The sequence below is a fragment of the Macaca fascicularis genome, chromosome 9, assembly GCF_037993035.2.
Source record: "Macaca fascicularis isolate 582-1 chromosome 9, T2T-MFA8v1.1".
Taxonomy (NCBI): domain Eukaryota; kingdom Metazoa; phylum Chordata; class Mammalia; order Primates; family Cercopithecidae; genus Macaca; species Macaca fascicularis.
Window position 1 is genome coordinate 102,747,288 of NC_088383.1, and position 15,775 is coordinate 102,763,062.

The 15,775-nt window shown below is 43.3% G+C and overlaps 1 protein-coding gene across 10 annotated transcripts in view; it reads left to right on the plus strand.

Moving 5' to 3' along the window:
• The first annotated feature begins 251 nt into the window (after positions 1-251).
• PLCE1 (phospholipase C epsilon 1) overlaps positions 252-15,775 on the plus strand; it is a 349,469-nt gene continuing 333,945 nt past the window's right edge. For 8 of the 10 annotated variants that reach the window (XR_012417971.1, XR_012417972.1, XM_005565986.5 and 5 more), the window contains exon 1: positions 252-616. The gene's annotated coding sequence lies outside the window, so the exon portion shown is untranslated. The remainder of the gene's footprint in view (positions 617-15,775) is intronic. The other 2 variants (XM_045361217.3, XM_074002230.1) reach the window with 1 other exon arrangement.

Here is a 15,775-nt window from a genome sequence, read left to right on the forward strand (position 1 = left end):
CCTTCCCGGAGCCGCGCGCCCCAAGAGCGCTCTCTCTGGCTCCCGCCAGAAAGGATGGCTCCTAGGGGCCAGGGTCAGGGGTCTGGGAAGGGGTCGTGCCGCCAGCCGCTAGCTCTGGGGAGGCGGCCGGGTCCTCGCTCCGCGCCCGCCTTCCCCGCACGGCGGGAGCCGGGGGCGGGCCCGGCACAGGCCGCTCCCCCGGCCGCTCGGCCGCCCGCGGCGGCGCTAGCGGCCTCTCACCCGGGGCGGGCGAGTTCTGGGAAAGCCCGGCCCAGGGCGGGGGCCCCGCTGCCGCCCGCGCAGCCGCCGCCGTCCGGGCAGCGCGCACAGCTCCGCGGGCGCGGACTGGGAACTGCGCGGGTCCACACGGTAACGCTGGGCAACGTGGGCAACGCGGCGGGCGGCGGGAGGGGCAGCGGCGGCGCGCCCGGGCTCTGCCTCCCGGGCTCTGCCTCTCGGGCACTTGCCTGGCTCCTGCGCGTTCCTGGGCATCGGCTCTGCAGCTGACACACAGTAGCGGGGACACCCGGCGCCGCTAGCGACAGGCGCGCGGACGGCGGGTCCCAGAGGGACTTAGCGCTTGGGGACGCCGGCGAAACTCGCCAGGAGCGAAGAGGTGAGGAAGCGACTCTGTAACTCGGTTCCTGAGGACTGGAGAAGGGGAAGGATGGGCTCATTCTCTCCCAAGGCAGTCGACCCGCCGAAGGGAGCAGCCCGACCCCGCGTACCTGGCGGAAGAGTGTCCTCGCCCTCCCGGGGGACCCGAGGCGGGTGGTACCCCAGGGCATGCAGGCCGCCCTCGCAGGGGCTAAAAGACACCCTGCCAGTACCTTCACTCCAGACGTCTGCCTCAGGTCACCCCTCCGTGTTGTGAGTGCGGTGTGGAGGGGCCAGTGCAAAGAAAATCATAAGCTCTTTTTGTGGCAGTGCTTAGCAGCAGTATTTCAAGGAAAGTGCTCAAGAGATTGTTCCTGGAGAGATTTGTGTACATCAAGTCCTAGAAAATACAATATTGGACCTGGTCCCGCTCTAACTGGTAACTAGAAGAATAGCTAGCTTTTCCTTCAAGTCCTTTAATGCCACAGTAATAAATAACACTAGAGCAAGAGGTCTTCTGTCGTGGCGAATGTTAGGTGCACAGCGTAAATTTGTGGGAGCTTTCGCCCCCTTGCTTTGTATTGAAGCCATGAGACACTTGGTTCAGCCGACTTAACCAACTATTCAGTGTAAGACTCATTTAGTGATTAATCAGTATCATTTTAAATAGTGAGTTCCCTGAATACATGTTAAGTAGGATTCACTTAAAACTTTTCACTCTTCGAAAAGTTATTTGCACGAAGGTCATAATTTCAGTTGCATTATGCAAAATTTGCCTGTAGGTCTTTTAGATCTCTGCAGGATTGGTGTGTTTTCATATTTCTTATACCCCCGAAGAGGTAAGGCAGGGCCACTGCCACAGAATGGGCGCTACTGTGGCCAAGAATGCTTGACCCCCCTAGGGAGAATTTTTGAGAGCCTGACTTGGGAGGTGGAAGCAGGTGACCCCATCGATGCTTGTACAGGTGCCCAGTTGTCATTGAGGAGAGAGGTGGACTAACTCTAGGTTACTGCATGCATCTATGTCTTCATGAATACTTTTCTGAAGAATGTCTCATGGTGTAGTCTTCTAAACCATATGATGGCACATCTTCTCCCACATCCACCACTCTAAAGTCTAACCATCCTTCAAACTGTGTTTTGCTGGTGTTGTGCGGCTTTTCCTGAAACAGCCAAACTCCGCCTGCTCTGATTCCTGCAGGATTTTTTCTCCAGGGCCCTTTCTGCTCTCCACCTTCTGAGAGTTATTTATGTAGATGTCTCATTTTCCCTACTAAAGGTATTTGCTGTGGCTTTCATGGCAAAATGCTTGCACCTAGAAGACTCTTTAGAGATAATTGTGGGCCAGTATTAAATCTTAAGATTTTGGTTTTACAACATAAATATCTACTTTGGAGAAGGAGACAATATAATTGAAAGGAGCTAGAGGAATGTATAATGTTTACCATTAACACTATCCTTTATTTACAGCCCCATGGGGGAAATTCCTTTTATACCTGGGAGCCTTGTCTAATAATCATCTTTGGTTCATGCCTTGGGACCAGGTAAGAGGTGAGATTGAACTGGAGGGACATTCTTCCAGTCCTCTTAGTAACATAAACTCCTGGGATGTGCTCCAAGTTTGACCTGTCATTAAAAATTCCATACTCCAGTGGGTTAGAAGCTAGATTCCAATGAAGGCAGCTGGTTTTCTTTTTCTATTTACAACCGTTCTTAGTCACATTCTTCGCTGGGCTTTTGTTGTATACTCAAAAAAAAAAAAAATCGTTTGATGTGCAATTTGTTACCTGTAACTTTCTAAATGAATAAAAGAAGATTGAAAAACTACTGTGTATGGTGGAAGAGTTTTCTAAAGTAGGCAGCAGGGGATGTTTCCCATGCCTGGGCAAGAGGAGGGATTTGCACAGAGTGAGGCTGTGCTGCACGTGTGTGCGCGTGCATGTGTGTTCCACACGCCTGGCTGACAGGTGTCTATACAGGACAGTTGCTATGGTCCTAATGCCTTCTCTCTCTGCTGGAACTACTTCTGCGGTGGAAGAACAACAAAACAGAGCTTCTGGGTTCAGAAGCAGAGAAAAAGCCAAAAGCAGTAGAAGCAGCTTAGAGTGTGAATTTGTTTGCTGAAGTTGCTTTCCTCCCAACGTTCAGTTGAGATGTGTGGCATTGAGCAAGTAGGGGTTTGGTTGAGGGGAGGGAAGACAGGTGATTGGGGAGTATGGTGCTTCTGGAGGAGGGCTGGAAGGTTCTGATAGGGTTTTAGGGAAGCGTGTGATTTAATTATGTAAGGCCCAAAGAGGAGAGTTGGAGATGGAGGAGTAGGGAATGAAGAAAGAGAGGAAGAAGATATCAAAGATGCATTTTGTTATAGGCCGACCATGTGGCCTACAAAGAAGGGCAGAACTCTTTCTAGCGTCTTGTGTTCCTCTCTGCTCCCTGGATGCAGAATGCAGGGTTTTTACGGAGGCTATAATTCATCTGTGTTATGGCTTGAATAGATTTTTATGGGCCAGATTGGGAACCAAGCCCTTGGAGGCTGCATTGTCCAATATGGTAGTCACTAGCCACATATGGCTATTTACATTTGAATTGAAATTAGTTAAATGAAATTAACCAGCCATATTTCAAGTGCTTGAAAGCTACATGCAGCTAGTGGCTACTGTATTGGACAGTGCAGATATAGAACATTTTCACCATCTCAGAAAATCCTTCCCTAGAGGATTGTTTCAAAGGGGTAATACCTATTAATCTCCAAAGTGTACTGGTTTCCAAATGAAATTTAGTCATAACTTTAAAGCTTCCAAATTTTACATGAAAATAATAGAAGTGGTTGTTGGTAACACTATGGTGCCTACTACATGCCAGGCACCACTCCAAGCACTTTTATCAATTAACTCATTTAATTTTTATATATTAGGCAGTCAGTGTGAGAGATCTTATCCCTTACCTGTATTTCCAAAATCAAAAAAGCTCTGAAAACTGTGGTTTTCATAAATTTGGCTACAAAACTTGGTCTGAACTGATGTGAGGTTATGACAGTCTTTATTTTTCTCACTTGGTGAGAACTACATGTACATTTTTACTTCAGAAATTATGGGCATGTTTTATTTGCTGCAGATACCATTGGAGGTGTTATGTAATATATGGCATATGCACTTTTACCGTTACAAAATCCATAAAGCTGCTGAATCACAGTTGGCTGGCTGCTCAGAATTTGGATTAGGGAGTGTGGACTTCCATGATTATGCCCATTTTGAAGATGGGAAAACTGAAGCGACGAAAGGTCAAGTGACTTGTGTAAAGTCACAGCAAGGAAGTGCTAGTGTCAGGAACCACTCAAAGTGGGCTGTCTCCAGAGTCTGTTCTCTTGACCACTGTGCTAGCCTACATTAACCTCTGGGTTCATGACCCAAAACAAATAACCGTCTTTTTTTGTTTGTTTGTTTTTTGTTTTTGGCTAGGTGAAACCTAATAGCTTTAACTCAGCTCATTAGAAAGTTTCACATAGTGATCTGGCTAAATTGTTTAGCAGTTGAGGTTTTGAAATGCTGTGGATGGTTCAACCACCGTAATAGATGTGCTTAGCAATTGTTTAGCTTGCCCCTTTCCACCCTGTGTCAGCCACACTTGCTTTTGAGCATTCACTGTGTAAGAACTGGTAGGAAAAGAGGTGGGTGCTGGTGAAACCATTGGGCTCCTGTTGAAATCTTTGGCACCTGGGGACTTACATATTCATAACTGTTGTGGCGTGGAGGGTGGCCGGCAGTTTGGTCCTAGTGTAGATCAACTGTTACAGGCGGGGGCCATTTGGTGGACTACCAGGATTGTAAGCCTTCCTGGCATGTTTTCAGAGGGTCTGCATCAATCTGACTCAGTCGGAAGTCTTTCTAGGGAAACTGTGAATTCCTCTTTTCTTGTGGGAGTTTGACTGGAACTGCAATACTGGTCTGGGGGCAAGAATGGACTTTTCATTTCCCCTCCCCAAGTAATGGGAAGCCCCAGTGATCGCTTCTTAGATTTTTAGTCCAAACCTGCCTTTGAAGAAATTATTGAGTAACCCCAAGGTTTCTCCTTTGAGTAGGAGGAGATGTTCTAGACATTTGACCTTTTGTGTGTAGTTTAGCATGGCCTCTGCAGGACCCCCTGTCTCTTTGCAGCCAGGGGCATGTGTACCTCTTGTGGCACAATCTCTGAGGCCCTTAATGATCCTTCCCCACCCAACTCCCCGAATCCAGTTATCATGGCTTAAGGTATGGAGCCTGGACACTCTATTTGTCAAATTCAAGATTCTCTAGAATCAAATTTCCCTGGGGTTTACATAGTACAACCTTGGAGGAGCAACTGACCTTTGCGTAAAATAGCAATAGTAATTGTACAGGGTTGCTTTGAGGCCACAGTGAGATAGTTCACCTAAAACACTTTGCATGGAGACAGACACCTCCTGAGTGCTCAAAATTAGCTACTAATATTAGCTAACTAGCATTAAGAAACTAATGTTTCTTCCCCCAGGGCTCCTCAAGTCTTTCCAGTCTGCAATGTTAGGCTTTGGGGAGGTGTAGATGATAGGCTAGATCATGATCTCCCAAAGATGTCCAAGTCTGAATGCCTGGAACCTGTGAATATGTTAGTTTACATGACAAAAGGGACTTTTACAGATGTGATTAAATTAAAGCTCTTGAGATGATCCCGGATGATCTGGGTGGGCTCTGACTAATCTCGAGTATACTTAGAAGAGGGAGACAGGAGTGATGTGAGGAAGGGGTCATGAGCCAAGCCTCTAGAAGCTGGAAAAGGAGAGAAAATGAGTTCTTTCCTAGAGCCTCTGGAAGGAATGTAGCCCTACTAACCCATTTTAGACTTCTGACCTCCAGAACTGTAGGGTAGCACATTGCTATTATTTAAACTACTAAGTTTGTGGTCATTTGTCACAGCAGCTGTAGGAAACTAATACAGCATAGAAGAATAAAGAGGAAGCAGTCAGAGTGAGAAGAAAGCTATAAAAATCAGAGAATGATAATAGCTAGCATTTAGTGAGAGCTTTGTACTAGGTATTGTTCTAAGCACTTTATAGGTACTAACTTGTTTAATCCCCACAATCACTTTCTAGGTAGGTACTTTTGTTATCTGCATGTCACAGATGAGGAAACTGAGGCACTGAGAGGTTAACTAACTTGCCCAATGTCACACAGCTAGTATGCAGCAGATCTGGGATGTGAGTCCAAGCATTCTGGCACTCTTAACTGTCACCCAAACTACTCCCAAAGGCAGGCATTTCTGGCTGTTGAGTCTGACGCTATCAGCCACTGAACGGTACGTGACTGTTCGTGGGGAAAATGCAATGTTGGAATTGGAGAGAAAGAGGGCAATGTAGTTGTTTGTTTCTTCCCCAGAACACTGGTTATTGAAATACTCGTAAGTTTTCACTGTTGCCATCTCCTAGACTGCATCTGGACAGCCTGAAGCTGTGGGAGCGGTTCCTGGGCTGGCCTCCCTCTCGCTCCCACCTCTGTTCCTACAGCCGCCTTGCTCACCACAGACCGCTGGCCCCGGCGCCCTGTTGGCTCTGCTTCCGCCTCTGCCTGTTTATTGGATTTGCCTCATTCCTGACTCTCTGCTCCAGCCCGGAATTCCACCACCTCTGGGCCCTCCAGTGCTCAGACTTGAGCTGGTTAGTGTCAGTGCCCAGATTGGAATGGCCCTCTGTGACTGCCAGTGAGGGATTATTTTGCCTTTTTCCTTTGATTATGCTGGCTGTTGTTAGTGTTCTAGCTGGGCTGCTTTTGTCTCTCAAGCACATAATTCAGAGTGATATTGGTTTGGAGCAGGGGTTTTCAAACTGTGTTCCAGGAGTGTTTGGGGCCTCTGCAGGGTGAGGGAGATGCTGGGGAATGAAGATCTCAGTCGTTTACTTCGGCTTCTACTGAGTAGTCCTGCTCTTATTTGTCTTATATACTGGTGCTCTGTTTTAGATTTTGCGTGAAACAGGGGCTCTATTGTTACATAAAGAGACAAGTTTGAGAAGAACTAAATAGACTTGCCATAGACTTGGATGTACAAGAAATATAACTCTGTATTTTCCCTCATTTCATTTTATAAGTTTGGGATCTGGAGTCAGGTTGCTTAGGTTCATTTATATCCTGCCTCTACCACTCATAATCTTCATGACCTTGTGCAAGATACTTGGCCTATTTGGGCTTAATCATCCTCATTTACATTATAGAGGGGTTACAGTAGTACCTACCAAATAGGTTTTGTAAGAATTAAATGAAATAACTCATGTCGGAGGCTTAGAACTGTACATGGTCTAGAATAAGAATTCTAACAAATATTAGCTTCTTTGATAATTTTTATTGTTGCTACTGAGTCTCCCAGTTGAATGGCAGGAAAAGAATTTAGCCTCCTATCTTCATGGGGTTCCCTTCTACTGCTCTCTGAGTGGTGTTGCAGCAGCAGGTCTTACTTCCTCTCTCCCTGGCTGCCACTGAAATAGCCACTGTCCTTGTCTGTGGGTGATTTCATATACAGTGCCACTGAGCTGCCTCTCATGGGTGCAGCAGCCACAGCGCCCTGAAGTCTCTGAGGTCTCATTGCCTTCTGCCAGGAAGCGAGGTTCCTTCTGCTTTCGGGACTTACAAGACGTTTTGTCTTTTCTACCCTGACTACCAGCCAGTAGGAGTTGGAATAGGGGCAAGGGTCAGAGTAAAGCTCCAGTCTCCTCCCTATTTCTGCTCAATATTGGGTCTATGATACAGATTTAATGCCCTTTAACCCTTTCCTCTGTGCTCTTAGGGTTTAAGTTTTTAAAACAAAAGCCAAAAAGGCTCACGGGTCTGCTCCCAGCCCCCCATATCCCTCCTCTGAAGCAGTGAGTACAGGGCTACTTGCTTGAATGGGGGAGGAAGAAGATATCTGGAGAAAATAAAACAAAACATAGATAGGGTGCCTAATCTTGACAGGGCTATTAGTCAAACAGTACTGGCCAGTGTCATCAGTGATGTTTGCCCAAAACCTCTTATCTCTTCTTAGTAGTGGCATCACTGCTGGCTGTGTGGTTGTATGGTAACCTCCAGGAAGTGTGCTCCATTTGTAAAAATAATGAAAGGTGTCCTTTAGAGGGGCTGATGATGGGTGCACACAAGTTCAGAGCTATAACAAAACTCAGCTAGCATTTGTGTATTTTCATTGCTTTATAGGACTAGCCACATAATAATAATAAAACAGTAAGGCTGCTATATTCAGAATTAAGGAAGAGGCAGATATAAGGAGAGACTCTGTTTTGATGACTTCACTTTAGGTTTAAACTATATAATATTACTGACTATGGAAAATCTGGAGAATGGAAAAAAATCATTTGGGAAAAAAACGTGACGAAGTACATGCTATACAAATCTGGGATTAAAATATCACATAACATGGCTTAATTTGGATATCACAGGAGTTGTTTCAAGTTACTGTCATTTCTAAAGAAAGTTTCGATTCATTTGTTGTTATTAATAACACAAACTCAGATTTCATTGATTGAGCATGTTTTTCACATATGAAATGTTTCCCTGGAAGAACTTAAGCCCTCTCTAGTAGCCTGTTTTGTCAATCTCAGAAAAGTGGATAAAATTCACAAAAGCTAAATACTCTGGGCATGAAATTGTATTCCTTTTCCCTCTACAAAGGCAGAGTGAATTTGGATGACAGAGCAGAGCTTGAGCAGTTTGGGTAACTGCCGGGGTCTGAGTGGATTCACTTCTCTACTACTCAGCAGGCTAATTTGCTTCTAACCCAGTTTGGCTTACTGTGCTTGAGGTTTTTCTTTCATCATGGCTTGGGCACTGTTTTAAAATTTACAGTGGTAGGGATTGGTAAATCTAGAGGTAGTTGTGAAAAAAACATGCTCAATTATTATTTGAATCTAAGAGAAGAAGGCAGGAACTGTTGAGCTATGCGTAGAAGCTATATAAGTTTGCAAAAAGAACTCCAAAAATCAATTTCCTGCACCGTCAGTGCAACACAGACATCAGACAACCTTGCATGCTCTCTTGTGACACTCTTGGATCTAGGCTTTTGACTGCCTTTTGCTGGCTGAGAATGGTCCGGGTGTCTCTAATGCCAAGTCATGGGATGGCTGACAACAGGTGGAGGGTGTTCCTGTTGCAGGCAGGCAAGCCTAGATCAAATTAGTCAGAGAAGTTAGGAGAGTGTGCTCATTTCTCGCCATGCTATGTATTTCTAATGAACTATCACTGTCTAAGTGGTCAGATATAAAATATATCACCTATTTAGGAGATATTCGTTTTTAAAAAAATCTTTAATCCAAAACCTAAGTTTGCTTTAACAACTAAAATTCTATATTTTATCTTAAATTATTAATACAGACATACTTCTGTTTATATTTGTTTATTAATTTTTGGTTATGTGCTGTTATCCAATACTTAAAATTGAGGGGAAGAAAGGAGAAGGGTCCAAGCTTGGCCCTCTTGCTTTTGGAGGAGTTGAAGGTACCTGTCTCCTAAGAGACTGATGGATTTGTCCTAAGCTACCTAGCTGGGGAGCGGTAGAACAGGGACTTTTGTTTTTTTGAATAAAATTGGGATCACATGGTAAATACATCATACCCAATTTTGGATCCTAGATTCCTTGCTTAACATTCTATCATGAAGATTGTCAACTTTAAGTAATGAGATTCAGAAAATATGATTAAGTATAGAGTTTATTTGAGCACAAATCTTGCAGATGACCACTCGAGGAATACCCGTTCTGAAATGAATGGGGTCAGTGGTCCATAGTGGAGAAGTTCTATGTCTTACTCATTGTTTTCTAAAGGTTTTATATTTTTTTATTTAATCAACTTAACTTTTTAGTAGATTCTCCTGCACTCTTTAGGTAAGGAATTGTATTACCCACAAATAATGATTACTTCTCTTTTAAATCAGAAATTCCAGAACATTAATAACTGAGTGAGGATAATAGACTGTTTTGTTTTATTCCTGATTTTAATGGAAATGCTTTTCATACTTTCTAGAAGGCATAATGTTGGCTTTTGGTTTAAAATAGTTTAAATTACTTTGAAGAAGTAGTTTTGTATTCCTGGGTTTAAGCAAAAGATGAAAGGGAGTTGAACTTTATCAAATGCCAAAAAGGTAATCTTTGAGATGATTTTATGCTTTTTCGCATTTGACCTACTGATGTGTTCTATCAGGTTCACAAATTTCCCATCATTAAACCATGTTTGCAATCCTGCTGTGGCAGTTCATTGTCTGTTTGTTAATCAGTTGTATCTCTAAAATAGAGATATTAATCTAGAAGCCACTTAGATTTTACTTTGAACTTAAAAAATTAGCTCTACTTTAGCCATGGTCATCAAAGGCAAGAATTAAAATTAGCTTGCTGCTCCTGAGTGTGCATAGATTGAATTCCTGGAGACCCCGTGTGCTTTCCTAAGAGTGACAGGTGCAGCTTCAGATGTGGTAAGGAGCTAACACTGTTTATGTGGGCGAGTATAAGGAGAATGAAGTGTGCACCATGGATTGGGTAATTGGGGCTTGTGCTCTTCTAAGAAGTTTTGGTGTTAAATCAAGGGTAGCCTCTAAAATGGCCTTTCTGTGAGATGAAAATGAAATGCCTTTTTAAAAAAATTATAAGCTGGGCACGGTGACTCATGCCTGTAATCCCAGCACTTTGGGAGGCTGAGGCAAGTGGATCACAAGGTCAGGAGTTCAAGACCAGCCTGACCAAGGTGGTGAAACCGTCTCTACTAACAATACAAAAGTTAGCCGGGCATGGTGGTGGGCGCCTGTAATCCCAGCTACTTGGGAGGCTGAGGCAGGAAATTCCTTGAAGCCAGGAGGCGGAGGTTGCAGTGAGCCGAGATTGTATCACTGTACTCCAGCCTGGGCGACAAAGTGAGACTCCATCTGAAAAAAAAAAAAAAAAATTGTAAGCAAGGATGCTCTCATTTCTTTGTGTTCCTCTCAAGACAGGCAGAATTGGAACTCTACCATCAGATGGATAGACACCATCCTTAAGGATTCTGGACACGCAGTGTGGACTTCCTTTTCTGGAGTAAAACATTAAATAGCAGAGCAGTAAACCTGCAAGATGAAGCTTGATCCAAATCATGACCTTAGAATCTAGTAATAGTCTAATTCAATGTCAAGTTTTAGTTTAGGTGAAAGCTAAGGGGGGAGAAAGTGTTCCTAAGGCAAATAGAAAGGAAAATAGAAAGCAGGTATAAAACGTAAATGTCAAATACTTTAAGTTTGCATTTGACAGCACCTATGTGACTCAGAAACTGACCCAAAGATTTAGCTACTGTGTGGGTGTCTTTATGGAGAAAGTGAGGAGAATCTGAGCCCAAGATGTAAGAAGGTGGTTGGTTGCCTTCTTCACATTCTTGTTACTTATGTGTTACCCCTCATCCTTGTCTCCTTTTTGCCCACAATTTTGGACTTTTTTTCAGCCATCTTTTCTTATCCGTTCATCACTGATCCATTCAGCAGTTATTTGGAGTCACTTTCCTGTGTTAGGCACTATGCTGGCTGGTGGGGGCAATAGTGAGCAAGGTCCCCATAGCAACTGCCCACCTGAGTTTACCTGAGCCAGATGACCATGCAGGTGAGGACCTGACACTTTCGGACATTTGTGAAACACGATATTGCTCACTCTCTGTTTCTCAGGGTTTCAGACATTTATTTATTTATGGAAGGATAGAACAAAGCATTATAAGTGAGGAATCATTTGTAAGTTGTAAATTTTGACAATGTTTTGTTAAAGGGGCTTAGTTAAAACTCTGTAACTTCACTCATGGGAAAGAGGCTTTTGTTGCTGTTACCTGGTGTTTTCTTTTGCTAAACATTTCCATCCTCATTCCTTCCTTTTTGAAGAAATTTATTTTTAATTTGAAGAATTAGCACATTGCAAGGAATCAAACTAGAATGTACAAGGAGAGGCAGCAAATGCTCACCTTGTGACCAGTTCTATTCAGTGGGAAGACTCAGCAAAAACTTGGGAGGATGCCCAGGACATTGGTTACTCTTGTATTGAGGAAGCCATTCAGGTTAATCTGGAGTAACTAGTTCACATAAATGCTCTACTATTGATTTATGGCTTTGTTACTCGTTTTGAAATGAAGGACTTTTGTTTGTTCTGTAAATGGAATGTTTACTGCATTCCTTGTTCTATATCTAGGATTTGCCATCAAAGATGTTTCAGTTAGTTAGAAAGACATGGCGCAAATACCTGAACTTCTCAGCATCTTTACCAAGAAATGTCTGGTAAGGACATCCACCTCTGTGAGTGCAGTTGCACCTCTACACCAATGATTCCACGCCTCTCCACAGTCTACTTCTCACTTCTGAGCTCCAAAGCTGCATATCGGGTTGGCTGGGTAGCATCTCCCCAAAACTCATGTCCCAAACTGAATGCGTCTTTTCCTAAACCCATTTCTCCTGTGATCTCCCATCGTGAATAGAACCTTAATCAAACCACTTGCTGAGACCAAAACCCTCACCTGATTGAGTCTGTGGTTTCTTAGCACTGAAGGCCTCACCTTCCCAGTCATGACACGCTGCTGCCTTCACTTCTAATGTTTGTCTTTCCCAATAGAGTGTGTGCCCTATGAAGCCAAGGCCAGGGACTTTTGCTGGTTGTTCATTTCTATTATCTCCAGCCCTCACACAATATTGAACATGTGATAAAGGTCTCAAGAAGTACATGCTGATAGATTGAACAAATGGGAATTCCTGTCCATTCTGACTCCTAAATATCTCTCGAATCAGGCATACCCAGGTTTGATCCAGCTTTGCTGTTTTCTAACTGGGTGGACCTTGATGAAGCTATTCTTAAGAAATTATTTTTAGATAATTTCTGATTTACAGATTAAGCTATTTTTAATCTCTCTATGCCTCAGTTTCTGAATCTGTAAAATGGACGTAATCACAGCGCTTACTTCATGGGGTTGTGGTGAGGATTAAATGAAATAGAGCATGTAAAACTTATTACTGTGTTTGACATGTAGTGTAATCTATTATTATGAAGACAAGTTTGGAGCTAGAATGTGAAAGACGTTCAGTGCAGATTAAGAGACATGTGCTTTATCTTTTAGAAGGTAAGGATCCAGCAAAGGTTTCTACTGTGTGGTGGAAAAACCGTGAGCTATGGAATCAACAGACAAGTTCAAATGACAAGTCTACCATTTAATAACTGTGAGACTTTTTCACATGTTTACCTAGCCATTCTCAGCCTCAGTTTCAAAGACTCTAAAATTTGGGGTAACGATACCTCCTACAAGGGGATTGTTGTAAGGTATAAATGAGATGGTGTCAAAAACATGCAACGATACCTTTTTTTTTTTTTTAATTTACTTTCTTTAGTACTAAGCTCTAGGTTTCCTTGGAAACAGATCTGTAGTCAGAACCTTGTTCTTGTCTCAGCTCACTTTAACGTTTTTTATCAGATACTTGGAGAAGGCATAAAGCCATATTTCCCAAATTGGCAAATGACTCAAAGCTGGGAACATAGCTAATACAATAGGTGATGGAATGAAGGCTCAAAATGACTGTGGCAGGCTGGAATGTTGATCCTTTACCAAATGGGACATCTAGTTAATGGGTCAAAGCAGTTAAGAACAGGGAGACCACTTAGGGTGATTCTCCTAGTCCTGATGATGTATGGAAAGGATCTGAATTGAGGTGGTATCAGTGGCAACACAGGGAGTTATTAGTTGGAAAGAACCTTTTCAAAAACTCATTAGAATGTGACAGCTAATTGGATACTTGGGGGTGGGTGTGTTGATAAAGAGGACTACGGAGAACTACAGATGATTAGGAAGTTTCCTTTCTGGGTTTCTAGGGGAAAAAAGAGGTGCCCGTTCAAAGGAAGTAGAAAGTTAGGCAGAAGAGCTGAATTAGGGAGAGGGGGATGACAGGAGTCTAGTTTTGTACATCATGTGTTGGCTCTACTGAAGAGGAAGTTGGAAAGTCAGGACTGTAGCTCCAAGGAAAGGCTGTGTCTGGAAAGAGGCATTTGGAAGTCATCCACATAGAGGTGATAGTTGAATCTGTGGGTGGGAGGGGAGGGGATGGCCAAGGAGTGGCTGGTGCTATTCAGAATCATTAGCATTGTTGGCTCTAACTTTAGATAAGCAGTGTAAACAAACCCTTGCCCAAGTGGGAACTAGTTCCACTGCCTTTCTGGTGCTAGTATGTAAGTCATTAAAGCAAAGTTCTACAGGATAAAAAGAATCTGATAACAATTTCAAGTTTAAAAAATTATATTTTTAATTACTGAAGTGATATGCAAATACATTCTCTCTCTCTCTCTCTCTCTCTCTTTTTTTTTTTTTGCTACTGGTGTTTCCAGAAGAGTGAATGCATTCTTGTTTCTAAATATTGTAAACTACATATAGGATAAAAGCCCTGTTAGTCCCCATCAAAGCCTTTCTTGTTTTTGAAGTTATTTGGTCTGGTGGGTATTCTTACAGACTTTTTTCTATGTATTTACATAGTTACACATGTGCACATGCACATAAAGATATATTTTTGTTTTTGTACGTGGTTTTCTTTTGTTTTCTATAAATGAGCTCATACTATGTTTTGTTCGGTTTATTTTTATTTTTAATAATACAGCCAGTCATGGTGGCTTATGCTGTAATCCCAGCACTTTGGCAGGCCAAAGTGGGAGGATTGCTTGAGGCCAGGAGTTCGAGGCTGGCCTGGGCAACATAGTGAAACCCCCATCTCTACACACACACACAAAAAAAAAAGAAAGAAAAATTATCTGGACATGGTGGCACACACCTATAGTCCTAACTACATGAGAGGCTGAGGTAGGAGGATTGCTTGAGCCTGGGAGTTTGAGGCTGCAGTGAGCGGTGATTGTGCCACTGCACTCCAGACTAGACAACAGAGTGAGACACTGTCTCAAAACAAAACAAAACAAAAAAAGTAACAATATACTCTGAAAATCTTTCCAGGTAACTTTATCTGGATCTAAGTCACAAAAACAATAAAACCTGTTTTCTGGGTACAAATGTACCATATTTTACTTTGTTTGTTTTTGACATGGAGTTTCGCTCCTTTGCCCAGGCTGGAGTGCAATGGCATGATCTCAGCTCACTGCAACCTCCGCCTCCCTGGTTCAGGCAATTCTTCTGCCTTAGCCTGCTGAGTAACTGGGATTACAGGTGCGTGCCACCACACCTGGCTAAGTTTTGCATTTTTAATAAAGACAGGGTTTCACTACATTGGCCAGGCTGATCTTGAACTCCTGACCTCAAGTGCTCTGCCCGCCTCGGCCTCCCAAAGTGCTGGGATTACAGGCATGAGCCATCACACCTGGTGAACGTATGATGTTTTATTTAATCATTCCACTATTGTTAGAATATACCTTGCATCTCTCCATCCTACAGGAATTTACTTCTAGGAGACTGCTGAAGTACCCCAGAGGCTGGAATACTTTGGTAAATAGTAAGCCAGGAGGTAACAAGCTATCTGGGGCAACGAGAGGCACATAAGAAGAAAGGAAGTAGAAAATGCTGCTTCTTAATGTTGCTGCCATGGCTTAGAGGAAGGAGACCTATTCTTTTTGGGGACTCGGAAGTAGATGAGAGAGGCTGAGCCATGTGCATGCTTTTTGCAGGGCGGAAACATGGGTGGATGCTAGAGGTGAACTCTCAGTACTGCTCCTTACTGCCGAGGAGGAGCCAGCATGTCACATGGCAAGAGCGGGGGCAAGAGACAGAGAAGGGGGAGGTCTCAGACTCTTTCAAACAACCAGATCTCATGTGAACTAATGGAGTAAGAACTCACTCATCACCAAGGGGATGGCACTAAGCCATTCATGAGGGATCCACCCTCATGATCTAAACACCTTCCACTAGGTCCCACCTCTAATATTGGAGGTCACAATTCAACATGGGATTTGGAGGGCACAAACATCCAAACTATGTCATTCTGCCCTTGGCCCCCCAAATCTCATGTTCTTCTTATATTGCAAAATATAATCATCCCTTCCTAATAGTCCTTAAAGTTTTAACTCATTCCACCATCAAGTACAAATTCCTAAGCCTCATCTAAGACTCATCTCCTTCTGCCTATGAGTCTGTAAGATCAAAACAAGTTATTTACTTCCAATATACAATTGTGGTACAGGCATTTGGTAAGCATTCCCATTCCAAAAGGGAGAAATTGGC